Source organism: Panthera pardus, unplaced genomic scaffold (assembly GCF_024362965.1).
Source record: "Panthera pardus isolate Hobbes unplaced genomic scaffold, ASM2436296v1 HiC_scaffold_24, whole genome shotgun sequence".
Classification (NCBI taxonomy): Eukaryota; Metazoa; Chordata; class Mammalia; order Carnivora; family Felidae; genus Panthera; species Panthera pardus.
In genome coordinates, this window is record NW_026526810.1 from 92,908,324 (window position 1) to 92,921,223 (window position 12,900).

Sequence of the window (12,900 nt, forward strand, 5' to 3'; positions counted from 1 at the left end):
ATTTAAACCACAGTAATTTTTATATAAATATTGGGATATACCCTATGGACAAAAAGAACTGCAAATATATCTTAAGCTTTTTGTAATAACTGCACTGTTATAATTGTTAATAATTGTAATAATACTGGTATTGTTGATTTGAAACTCTAGGTTAAAATGAATATATTAATTTTATTAAATATCATTAGGAAACAAGAAAAAAGATACAAATACAAATATCAAAGAAATAAAAATTGTAATTTTAAATTTCACGTAGGGGGCGGGGCACCTGGGTGGCTTAGTCAACTCTTGGTTTCAGCTCAGGTCACGATCTCACAGTTCGTGGGTTCAAGCCCCGCTGGGCTCCACACTGACAGTGCAGAGCCTGCCTGGCATTCTTTCTCTTTCCCTCTCTGCTCCTACTCCGCATTCTCATTCTCTCTCTCTCTCTCCTCCCCCCCTCAAAATAAATAAACTTAAAAAAAAGTTTTTGATTTCAGTTAGAAATATCAGCATGAACTAAAATGATGTATTTTCTCTTTTAAAAATGCCTGTGGCACCTGCGTGACTCAGTTGGTTAAGCAATCAACTCTTGATTTTGGTTCAGGTCATGATCTTGCTGCTGGTGGGCTCAAGCCCTATTCAGGCTCCATACTGACAAGGTGGAGCCTGCTTAGGATTCTCTCTCTCCTCTCTCTCTGCCCTCCCCCCCGCCCCACACACACACATGCACACAAGTGTGTGCACTCTCTTTCAGAATAAACTTAAAAAAAACAAACATTCTAAGCTTTGTCCACTGAAAAGGCCTAGAAACACACCAACAGTTGAGCATTCCTGAAACAACGACCATGATCAATGAATACCATTTCCCACCAAAAAAAAAAGATCCTTCAAGAAATGGCTAATTCTGGGTGTGAGACAGAAAATTTACCAGATGATCATGAAATATCTTATTGTATCAGACTTGTACTGCGATGTATTAAAAATGTAATATGGGTTTCTACTTCTTACATTATCCTATATTCTGCTATAGCAATTCTGTATGTAGGTGTTTACTGTGTTATTTGGTGCACAGATACTCAAAAATATTATAACTTCATTGTGATTACAGCTTTTAAAACTATAAAGTATATTCTGTTGTGTTTAATGACTTTTAATCTGGATCCTACTTTGTGGAGATTGAAACCCTTGCTTTCTTATTTTTTTCTATTTGCCTGTGACAGTTTTGCACATCCCTTCATTTTTAACTTTCTGAATCACTAGGTTTTAGATATGTCTCTTATAGACAGCACAGAATGGGTTTTGCTTTAGGAAGCCATTTGAAAATCTTTTTCTTCTAATAGATGAGTTAAGCCCATTTATATTTATTGATATGACTGATACATTTGAATTGTGTGTTCTTTTATAATTAACATTTTATTATTCATACTTATTTTTTTCCCTATAGTTATTATTGTTTTATTTTTATTTTATTTTATTTATTTTATTTGTTTAAATTATTTTTAATATATGAAATTTATTGTCAAATTGGTTTCCATACAACACCCAGTGCTCATCCCAAAAGGTGCCCTCCTCAATACCCATCACCCACCCTCCCCTCCCTCCCACCCCCCCATCAACTCTCAGTTTGTTCTCAGTTTTTAAGAGTCTCTTATGCTTTGGCTCTCTCCCACTCTAACCTCTTTTTCTTTTTTTTCCCTTTCCCTCCCCCATGGGTTTCTGTTAAGTTTCTCAGGATCCACATAAGAATGAAAACATATGGTATCTGTCTTTCTCTGTATGGCTTATTTCACTTAGCATCACACTCTCCAGTTCCATCCACGTTGCTACAAAGGGCCATATTTCATTCTTTCCCATTGTCACGTAGTACTCCATTGTGTACATAAACCACAATTTCTTTATCCATTCATCAGTTGATGGACATTTAGGCTCTTTCCATAATTTGGCTACTGTTGAGAGTGCTGCTATAAACATTGGGGTACAAGTGCCCCTATGCATCAGTACTCCTGTATCCCTTGGGTAAATTCCTAGCAGTGCTACTGCTGGGTCATAGGGTAGGTCTATTTTTAATTTTTTGAGGAACCTCCACACTATTTTCCAGAGCAGCTGCATCAGTTTGCATTCCCACCAACAGTGCAAGAGGGTTCCCGTTTCTCCACATCCTCTCCAGCATCTATAGTCTCCTGATTTGTTCATTCTGGCCACTCTGACTAGCGTGAGGTGATATCTGAGTGTGGTTTTGATTTGTATTTCCCTGATGAGGAGTGACGTTGAGCATCTTTTCATGTGCCTGTTGGCCATCCACATGTCTTCTTTAGAGAAGTGTCTATTCATGTTTTCTGCCCATTTCTTCACTGGGTTATTTGTTTTTCAGGTGTGGAGTTTGGTGAGCTCTTTATAGATTTTGGATACTACCCCTTTGTCTGATATGTCATTTGCAAATATCTTTTCCCATTCCGTCGGTTGCCTTTTAGTTTTGTTGATTGTTTCCTTTGCTGTGCAGAAGCTTTTTATCTTCCTGATGTCCCAATAGTTCATTTTTGCTTTTAATTCCCTTGCCTTTGGGGATGTGTCAAGTAAGAAATTGCTACGGCTGAGGTCAGAGAGGTCTTTTCCTGCTTTGTCCTCTAGGGTTTTGATGGTTTCCTGTCTCACATTCAGGTCCTTTATCCATTTTGAGTTTATTTTTGTGAGTGGTGTGAGAAGGTGGTCTAGTTTCAACCTTCTGCATGTTGCTGTCCAGTTCTCCCAGCACCATTTGTTAAAGAGAATGTCTTTTTTCCATTGGATATTCTTTCCTGCTTTGTCAAAGATTAGTTGGCCATACATTTGTGGGTCTAGTTCTGAGGTTTCTATTCTATTCCATTGGTCTATGTTTCTGTTTTTGTTCTGGCTTAGTTTCTAGAAGCATAAACCCTCCCAAAACAGAATCAGGAACAGACTGATTACTAAGCAGTGAAATTGAATCAGTATTCAAAAAAACTCCCAATAAACAAAAGTCCAGGACCAGATAGCTTCACAGGTGAATTCTAACAAACACTTAAAGAAGAATTAATATATGTTTTTCTCAAATTATTCCAAAAAATAGAAGAGGAAGGAAAGCTTCCAAATTTATTGTGAGGCCAGATTACCCTGATACCAAAACCAGATAAAATGTCTTTTGTAAAGACACTACAAAAAAGAACTACAGGCCAATATCTGTGATGAACATGGATGCAAAAATATTCAACAAAAAATCAGTAAACTATATTAAAAATATATTAAAAAATCATTCACCACGATCAAGTGTATTTACTCCCAAGATGCAAGATCGGTTCAATATTTATGAATCAGTCAATATGATACATCACATCAATAAGAGAAAAGATAAAAACCATACGATTATTTCAATAGATGCAGAAAAAGAACTTGACAAAGCACAAGATCCATTCATGATAAAAACCCTCAACAAACTAGGTTTAGGGAAACATATGTCAACATAATAAAGGCTATATACGAAAAATCCACAGCTAACATCATACTTGACGGTGAAAACTGAGGGCTTTACCCCTAAGGTCAGGAACAAGACAAGAATGTCCCCTTTCCCCACTGTCATTCAATGTAGCACTGGAAGTCCTAGCCACAGCAGATAAGAAAAAGAAGTAAAAGGCATCCAAACTGGTGATGAAGAAGCAAAACATTCATTATTTGCATGTGACTTAACACTACATATACATAACCCTAAGGACTCCACAAAAAAACTATCAGAACTGATAAATGAATTTAGTAAGGTGACAGGATACAAAATCCACATATAGAAATCCAATGCATTTCTATACACTAATAATGAAGTGGCAGAAAGAGAAAGTAATAAAACAATCTCATTTACAATTGCTCCAAAAATAATAAAAACCTAGGAATAAACTTAACCATGGAGGTGAAAGACCTGTACTCTGAAAACTATAAAACACTGATGAAAGAAATTAAATATGACACAAATAAATGAAAAGAGATTCCATGGTCATGGAATGGGAGGACAAATATTGTTAAAATATCCCTACGACCTAAAGCAATCTACAGATTTAATGATATCTCTATCAAAATACCAACAGCATTTTTTACAGAACTAGAACAAATCATCCTCAAATTTTTATGAAACCACAATAACTGAATAGCCAAAGCAATGTTGGAAAGGAAGAACAAAACTGGTGTTAACACAATCCCAGATTTCAAGATATAATAAAAGCTGTAGTAATCAAAACAGTACGATACTGGCAAAAAATTACCACATACATAGGTGAATAGAACAGAATAGAAAGACCAGAAATAAACCCATGATTATATTGTCAATTAATCTATGGCAAAAGAGGCAAGAATATGCAATGGGAGAAAGTCTCTTCAACAAATGGTGTTGGAAAAACTGGACAGCTACACGCAAAAGAATAAAAGTGGACCACTCTTTTACACTATACACAAAAATAAAACTCAGAATGGATTAAAGATCTAAATATGAGACCCGAAACCGTAAAAATCCTAGCAGAGAGCACAGGTAGTAATTTCTCCGACATTGGTTTTTCTATGTACATCTCCTAAGGCAAGGGAAAGGAAAGTAAAAACAAACTATTGGGACTATACCAAAATAAAAGGCTTCCGCACAGCAAAGGAAACAATCAACAAAACAAAAGACAACCTACCGAATGGGAGAAGATATTTGCAAATGGTATATCTGATAAGGGGTTAGTATCCAAAATCTATAAAGAACTTACAACTCAACACCAAAAAACCAAATAATCTAATTAAAAAATGAGCAGAGGACATGAACAGACATTTCTCCTAAGACATACAGATGACCAACAGACATATGAAAAGATGCTTGACATCACTAACCAGTAGGGAAATGCAATCAAAACCACCTGCCAGAATGGCTAAAATAAAAGATGCAAGAAACAACAAATGCTGGCGAAGATGCAGAGGAAAATGAACCCCCATGTACTGTTGGTGGGAATGAAAACTGGTATAACTACTGTGGAGAACAGGATGGAGGTTCCTCAAAAAATTGAAAATAGAATTACCATATGATCCCATAATTCCACTACTGGGGACTTAGCCAAAGAATAAGAAAACACAACCTTGAAAAGATACATGCAGCCCTGTATTTATTGTAGCATTTTTTTTTTTTACAATAGGCAAGTTATGGAAGCAATCCAAGTGCACTGGTGATAGATAAATGGATAAAGACATCACACACACACACTGGAATATTAGCCATAAAAAGGAATGAAATCTTGCCATTTGCAACAATATGGATAGATATGTGAGCATAACGCTAAGTGAAATAAGAGAAAAACAAATACCATATGATTTCACTCACATGTGGAATGTTAAGAAACAAAACAATGGAACACAGGAAAAAAGAGACAAACCGAAAAACAAGACTCTTCAATACAGAGAACAAACGGATGGATACCAAAGGGGAAGTGGGTGGGGGTATGGGTGAAAGAGGTGAATAGGATTAAGGGTATACTTACTGTGATGAGCTCTGAGTATTGTACAGAACTGTTGAATCATTATACACCAGAAACTAATATAACATTACAGGGTACATTAAGGGTGGTGGTGGGTGAGTGGGTATCGAACCTGTGTGCTCGTTTCTCTTTAATCTCTGTAGTACCCTTATTTTCTCCTTACATCCTCCTTTCCTCTCACTGTGATGGCTCCAAGGGGCACCATCCTTTATCTCTCCCAGAGCAATGTTTCTCTGATGCTGCTTGTGGCCTCTCTCTTTCACACACCTTCGCTATAGCTACTGCTATGAATTCCTAAGTCCCAGGCCTGTGTTTGTATCTCCTCAGCTGTGTGGGGGATGTTTTCTTTCTGAAGGTCATTTTGCTTGCACTTCATTATAAACCTCTGATTCTTTTCTTCTCTCTTCACTATCTCTTAAGCCTCTCCTTGCCCTACTCTCCAGACTCAGAGGTTTGTAGCAGTGACAGAACTATTGTAACTTGTTTCTTTCCATACAAGTAATTTAAAATTCGTGGTATTATCTATGTTATACTAATGCTAAAGGTGTGTGTTATACATGGGCTATGCGTATGTGTGTGTGTGTTCCTTTTCAATCTTATGGCTTTTGGGGAGGATGTGTGGATTTACATATGGACAGCTGTCATGATCTTCCAGACCCAAAAGCTCATCTCATTTAATCCTTATAGTAATCTTAAAAGATAACTGTAATTACCCCAGTTTTACAAATGAGTAAGCGGACTCTTAGTGAAACTAAAAACTTGCCCAAAGGCACATAGCTAAATATGAGAACCAAGACTCCCACCAGACTTTGACTCCAAAATTCATCTAAGCTCTTTCTACTATACAACACAACCTTCTCAAATAAGAAAAATCCCTTTTCAGCCCTCTCCCCAAGAATTACAGGCTATTTAGTTGTGTTGGTAATTTGAAAATAAGTAATTTGGGAGATTTTATATTGACAGCCTATTATGAGATCTACAAACCAGAGCCAACCATGCCTCCCCATAAAAATAACAGAAGTAAAAAAGCAGAGTGAAAAACAGTAAAACAAGTTTATAGCAAACATCTGCCATCCTAACTCTTTTCCTCTCTGTGGCCTAATAAATCTAAACCTGTATTCTATTGATAGATGTTTTGGGGGTTTTACCCAAGCTCTAAAAACTACCAGTATGCTATCAAATACTGTATCATCTTTCTGATTCAGGCCTCTGTCTTGAACTTCAGACCCAAATATTCAAGTGCCAACTAAACATCTCCTAGCAGACGGATCAACATAAAGTGATGGAACACACTAGGTTCCTCATGGAAAACAAAGGGAACACAAACTTGTTCCTCAACACGTATTCCCTATTATAGCAAATGGTGTGCTGACAGTTTTCAGCTGGTCAGCCAAGCCAGAACTCTGGGAGTCATCCAAGATGACTCTTCCTCAAGTGCTTTTTATAAATGGACATTAATCACCATTTATTGTATCTCCTAAATCACCCTCAAATTCATCCCATATTCATCGGGCCCACAGTCTAAGTCCATACTCTTATCATTTCTACTCATTTTAGGAACTTCCTATCTAAATGTAGTATCCCTAGCTTCAACTCTCATCACCACTACCAAAAGACTGCTCACAAGCACGTGTATAGGTTATACACACACACATACATTCACAAATTCTGCTAACTTACTCTCTTCTTTTTAGAAACTCAATCCATCTTTTACAGAGTTGCCAGAGAACTTTTCTAAAATACCACAAATCATATTATTCCAATGCTTAAATTCTTTAATGGCTCCTCACTGCCTACCAGATGAATTCTGAGCTTCTTAGAACGATTTATAAACTCATGATCTTTCCTTGTCTATCTCCTCACATACCTGATGCTACATCAAGTATTTACTTATCTAAATAATATCTGAATGTCTACCATAAAACAGGCTCTGGGATGTGCTCCAGTGATACGTAAGATAATGCTGTTGGTCCCTGTGCTTTCCACATCAACAAGGACAGTTCCTTGAATGTGTGATGCTGAGTTCTACTTCTGTATCCTGCACATGCTGTTCCTTCTACCTGGGATGCTCTTCCCCATTTTCTTCATTTAGCTAACTTTCATCCTTATCTCCATCAGGAAGCCTTTGGTTACCTCCTCTTCTCTAATTAACTCTGTGCACATTTATCAGTGTTCATGTTATTGTATTGTAAACTGCTTAGCCTTCCTCATTTCCACGGGATCCTTGAATGTAGATACTGTGTCCTTAGGTGCTTTCAAAATCCAAAAGATAAGAACACCTATGATAAAGTAAGATTTCAGTAAAGGCATGCTGAATGTTGCTGAACAAGACATATTTCATTCAGCTTACCCCACTATCTAGCAAGTTTGGTAGACCGAGCACTTTTATTCGTGCTCCAAATTGGTCGTTAGTTTGAGCAGTACTTGCCTATTTATTTAGTTGGTTTATGCTGTGGTCAGCCATTGACATTCTATTTTCTTTTCTATTTTTTGAGAGAGAGGGACAGAGAGAGAAACTTAAGCAGGCTCCATACCCAGCACAGAGTCTGACGCACAGCTCGATCTCATGATCGTGAGATCATAACCGGAGCAGAGATCAAGAGTTGGACATTTATGTTTAACCAACTGAGCCATCCAGGTGCCCAAACATTCTATTTTCTAATAATTATATCATTCAGAGGAAAGAGTTTGACTATTTTCCAAGAATAAAAGAACTGGGATTTTTTGGGGTGAACGTTTTGTTGAAGAATTATATACATATACAAAGGTATGCTAATCATATGCATTATACCTCAATGGCTTTATACAAGTTAACAACACTCACATCAAGAAAGAAAAGATTATCAGCATTTCAGAAGCCTCCTCTTGCATCTCCTTTCCAGGTGCTACACCTCACCTCTCACTAAGGGTAAACAGAATTCTAACCTCTAGCATCACAAATGAGTTTTACTTTTTAGTAGTTTATATAACAGAATCATGTAGTATGTGCTCTGCTATTTAGTTTCTTTGGTTCAACATTATATTAGTGAGAGTCATCCATTATAGACTGGATTATGTGTATGGTTAAAGTACTTGCCAGATATTAGCAAGTGAGTATTTAGATAGTTGTGAGCTATGCTCTTAGGCTAGCTTCTTCTACTATTAAAATTATTCCAAATAGCATGGAGGCATCAGCCAAAAAAAAAAAAATCCCTAATTATATATGGTAAAAGAAAGTAAATCATCAAATCAGTATTGGATCTCCTTAGGGACCAAGCTCTAATGTAGGGAAACAACCCTAAATGGGCCTTTAGTCATATAAATGAAGAACTCTCTTTTTTGGACTGGAGAGGATAGTCCCTGCCTCTCTGATATGGACATACTTTTCATCCTGCTTGAGGTTCAAAATACCACATACCAGGCTGCCGTCATGCCTGGATATCTTCCTAACCCCACTTGTGCTCTGATATCCCACAATAAGCCATGATCCCTGTGGCTGCCCTCCTCACCCCAGCTGGCCCCCAATATCCCATGCTAGCCTGCTTCTCACGTGGACATCTCTTCGCTCAACTTGGGCTGTGACATCCCAAGCCTGGCTGTCCGTATTGCACCAAAGCAGGAAAAGAAAGAAGGGCTAGTGTACTGGTTCTCATTCTGGGACAATTTCCCCCCAAGGAGACATTTGGCAATGTTTGAAAACATTTTTGATAGAAACAACTGGGGGGGTGGGACGATGTTGCTGGCATCTAGGCCAAATATGTTGCCAAACCTCCTACAATGCACAGAACAGTTCCCTTGACCTCACACCACCTTGGCCAACAATGATAAATTATCTGGCCCCAAATGTCAACAGTGCTAAGGTTGACAAACTCTGGGATAGCAGCACCTTTTAAAACCTAAAATATGGGTATCTTTTTACTGAGCAATTCCAGAAATATATTTTATAGAAGAAACTCTTGCAATAATGTCTGAAGATACAGTTAAAGATATTTACCTCAATGTTGTAACAGTAAACAAAAGAATAAAAACAAAATGACCTAAATTTCTACCACTAGAGGATCAGACATACAAATGTTGCTTAACATATAGTAGGTATTAAAAATATTCATTAAATAAATCAAAATATGAATGAATGGATAATATACCCATAGTGAAATAATGTTCAGAAGAAGTAGGTCTATATTTAATGACATGGAATAATGTCTAGAATAAGAATTAAAAAATGAAATCATAGTACTACATGTATGTATATTTTTGTATGTGCATATATGTGTATAAATAGTGTAATCCTGTTTTTTTTAAACATATACATTAGTATATATACTGCAAATAAGTGGAGAAAAATATACTAAGCTCTTACTAACAAATATCTCTGGGAGGCAGGAATATAAAGGAAATTTTTATTTCTACATTATAAATGTCTATAATTGGCATTTTTACAATATACAGTAAAACCTTGGTTTGTGAGCATAATTCATTCTGGAAACATGCTTGTAATCCAAAGCACTGTATATCAAAGTGAAATTTCCTCTTAAGAAATAATGGAAACCCAGATGATTTATTCCACAACCCAAAAATATTCATATAAAAATGATTACAATATTGTAATATAGCACAAAATAATAAAGAAAATACACAATATAAAGAAAAATAAACAAATTAACCTACACTTACCTTTGAAAACCTTCATGGCTGGTGTGAGGGAGACAAGAGAGAGGACGGTTATTATGTAGGACGACTTTCACTATCACTAACGGAATCACTGCTATCTACTGGCTCAACGGAATCTTTCTTTTCATGCAACTTTAACAAGGAACCTATCCAATGACCTAGAATGAAGCAAAGCATTCCTAAGCTTACTCTTGTATGGAAAAGCAAAGGACTGCCCATAGGTGCTTTGAAGTGACAAAAAAATACACTAGTGCCAGTTGTGGGCACCTTCCAAGGTTCTGAAAAATCACTGATTTCTGCCAAACACTGTGGCCTGAGACTGAGAGCATCTGAGTATGGGAGACGATCACCCACAATCTCGAAGTGTGAGAGAGACAGTGGGGGGTGGGGGGGTGGGGGAGAGAGGGAGAGAGAAGAACCATTGGCTCAGCTGTGATCATGTGATGTTCAGCATCCCATACCGCTCGTATTCCAAGACATCACTCATTTATCAAGTTTATTAGAAATGTTTGCTTATCTTGTGGAACACTTGCAGAACAAGTTACTCGCAATCTAAGGTTTTACTCTAAATGTTTTAGTTTTATATTCAGTGTGATGGTTAATCCTATGTATCAACTTAACTGGGCCACAGGGTACCCCAGATATTTGGTCAAACATTCTGGGTGTTTCTGTAGGAGTGTTTTTGGATGAGGTTAACATGTAAATCAACAGACTGAGTAAGGCAGATTGCCCTCCATAATGTGGGTGGGCCCCATCTGATCAGATGAAGGCCTGAATAAACAAAAGGGTTACCTTCCCTCAAATAAGAGGGAATTCTGCCTGATGGCCTTTAAACTGGAACATTAAGCTCTTCCTGGTTGATGGCCTTTGAACAGGGAGACTGGCTCTGCAAACTTGCCAGCCTCTCTAATTTTGTGAGCCAATTCCTTGTAATCTCTTTGTTTTTGGAGAACCCTAATACCTTCAGGAAAAAGAAACTGCTAGATGACCACCCTATTTCTACTCTCCTCGTATTCCTTATAACAGAATACCAATTTATTCAGGGTAGCAATATACTCAGTTAAAGGACTATTTCTAGTCTACTTGTGCATCTAGGTTCAGTCATGTGACTGAATTTGGGTAACAGGATATATTGCAAATTACTGGTGGTACAGCTCTTTGACTTTTACCTCTTTTTTTTTTCTGCCACCTATATGTCTTGAGCTCTTGGAGATCTCTTGGATCAAGTCATTTACTATAATATTGTGATTCAGAATGTTAAACAGAAAACCACAGGCCCAAGATGGAGTCCAAGTCACCAAACTGGCTTAATACCTAACTTAATGCAGTTCCAATCTCCCCCAGAAATGCAGTGTTGTCAGTCAGAAATTTCCTCTTCAGAAAAAATGATGGAATCTGTCTCTTGGGCCCTCTCCATCCCCCAAAGGAAGATGAGATAATCCCACCTACCAAATGAGATCCTTGCCCTTTCCTCTAGGGGAAGGGGACCAAGCCCGAAATAACTCTTTTCTTTGGCTAGTAATGTCTTGCCCCACACTCCTTCCTTATAAAAACCTTCCATTTTGTACAACTCCTGGGATGTTGCTGCCTGATTCATGAATCAGTTAATAAAACCAATTATATCTTCAAATTTACCCAGCTGACTTTTGTTTTTTGTTAACAATAATAAGAAATACATATTTGGTCTTTGTCCTTGTTTCTGGCACAGAGCTCCTAAAACCCTTGGAATTTCATGAGGAAGATAAAGGTATCTTTTCTTATGTTGATGAGGTGGCTTTTGGAATGTCCCTAGATCACCTAAAGATGGGCTGGTCACCGGAGTTGGAATTTTCAGGGCCACCCCCTCACCTCCTGGGAGAGGGGCTGGAGGTTGAATCAATCACCAAAGGCCAGTGATTTAATCATTCATACCTATGTAAGAGAGTCTACATAAAAAGCCAAAAGGAGGGGTGTCTGGGTGGCTCAAAAGGTTGACTCTTGATTTCGGCTCAGGTCATGATCTCTCAGTTCATGGGTTCAAGTCCTGCATCAAGCTCTGCTCTGACAGACAGCCTGGAGCCTGCTTGGGAATCTCTCCTTCTCTTTCTGCTCCTCCCCCAGCTTGCACATGTGCTTTCAATCTCTTTCTCTCAAAATAAATAAACTTTAAAAAATAAACCCAAAAGGATAGGGTTTGGAGAGCTTCTGGATTGGTGAACATGTGGACTTGTAAGAATGGTGCACTGAGAGCATAGAAACTCTGCATCCCTTCCCACATAACTTGCCCTATGAATCTTTTCCATTTGGTTGTTCAGAAAGTTATACACTTTTGCAATAAATAACTATAAACGGTATACAAAAAACAAATAACTGTAATAAACTAACTATTGGATAGTAAGTAGAACATTTCTCTCAGTTCTGTGAGTCCTCTAGCAAATTAATCAAACCCAAGACGGGGGTCATGGAAACCTCTGATTAATAGCTAGTCAGTGAGTACAGGTAACAATCTGGGCTTGTGGCTGGCTTCTGAAGGGGAGCTGGGAGAGGAGACAGTCTTGTATGACTTAGCTCTTAACCTGTGGGTTTTGATACTATCTCTGGGAAGACAGTGTCAGAACTGAGTTTAACTATAGAACCACCACAGGTAGCATCCCTGCAGAATTGCTTGGAATCTCCCCCTTCTCCCCCCACCAGACCACCACACATGCACACACACACTTGGAGCTGGCTCCAGGAGCCTAGGACAGAAAGCTGAATAACAACAGAAGGAGGCTCTGTCCCTGATTAC

At 37.9% G+C, this 12,900-nt stretch overlaps 1 protein-coding gene across 7 annotated transcripts in view; it reads right to left on the bottom strand.

Moving 5' to 3' along the window:
* Positions 1-12,900, bottom strand: part of DDHD1 (DDHD domain containing 1) — a 97,929-nt gene that overhangs the window by 58,504 nt on the left and 26,525 nt on the right. The window lies entirely within an intron of this gene.